This window comes from Phoca vitulina, unplaced genomic scaffold (genome assembly GCF_004348235.1).
Source record: "Phoca vitulina isolate PV1807 unplaced genomic scaffold, GSC_HSeal_1.0 scaffold22, whole genome shotgun sequence".
NCBI classification, from domain to species: Eukaryota; Metazoa; Chordata; class Mammalia; order Carnivora; family Phocidae; genus Phoca; species Phoca vitulina.
In genome coordinates, this window is record NW_022589725.1 from 36156358 (window position 1) to 36157374 (window position 1017).

The window sequence follows — 1017 nt, forward strand, 5'->3', positions numbered from 1 at the left end:
TGTGTGTGTGTGTGTGTGTGTGTGTATACACACACATCACATCTTCTTTATTCATCAATCAGTGATCACTTGGGCAGCTTTCATACCTTGGCTATTGTAAATAATGCTGAAATAAACATTGGGTTGCATATCTTTTCAAATTAGTATTTTAGTTTATTTTGAATAAATACCCAGTAGTGGAATTACTGAATCATATGGTAGTTCTATTTTTAATTTTTTGAGAAACCTCCATAGTGGCTGCACCAGTCTGCATTCCCACCAACAGTGCACGAGCGTTCCTTTTTCTCCACAGCCTCAGCAACACTTGTTACTTCTTATCTTTTTTATTCTAGCCATTCTGACAAGTGTAAGGTGCTGGTTTTTGTGGTTAGCATCCTTTCATATGTCTGTTGGCCAACTGTATGTCTTCTTTGGAAAAAAATGTTTATTTGTGTCTTCTGCCCATTTTTTAATTGGCTTATTTGTTTTTTCATATTAAGTTGTAGAAGCTCTTTCCGTATTTTGGATATTAACCTCTTATTAACATATTATTTGCAAATATCTCCTACAATTCTTTAGGTTGACATTTAGTTTTGTTGATGGTTTCTTTAGCTATGATATTTTGTTTCTTTAAAAAAATAAGTAATCTGTGGGGCGCCTGGGTGGCTCAGCCGTTAAGCGTCTGCCTTCGGCTCAGGTCATGATCCCAGGGTCCTGGGATCGAGCCCCACATCGGGCTCTCTGCTCAGCAGGAGGCCTGCTTCTCCCTCTCCCACTCCCCCTGCTTGTTTCTGCTCTCACTAACTCTCTCTCTCTGTCAAATAAATAAAAATCTTTTAAAAAATAATAATAATAATAAAAAATAAGTAATCTGAAACAAGTAGGGTAAATGACGTCCATTGGTTGAATCTGGGTGGCAGATACACAGATTCTACTTCTTTTCTATACATTTGAAGTATTTCATAATCTTAAAAATTTGTACCAGTTGTAAAGAATAAAATCTCGGTTAGTTTTGTAATCCCTCCAGAGTGGCTGATC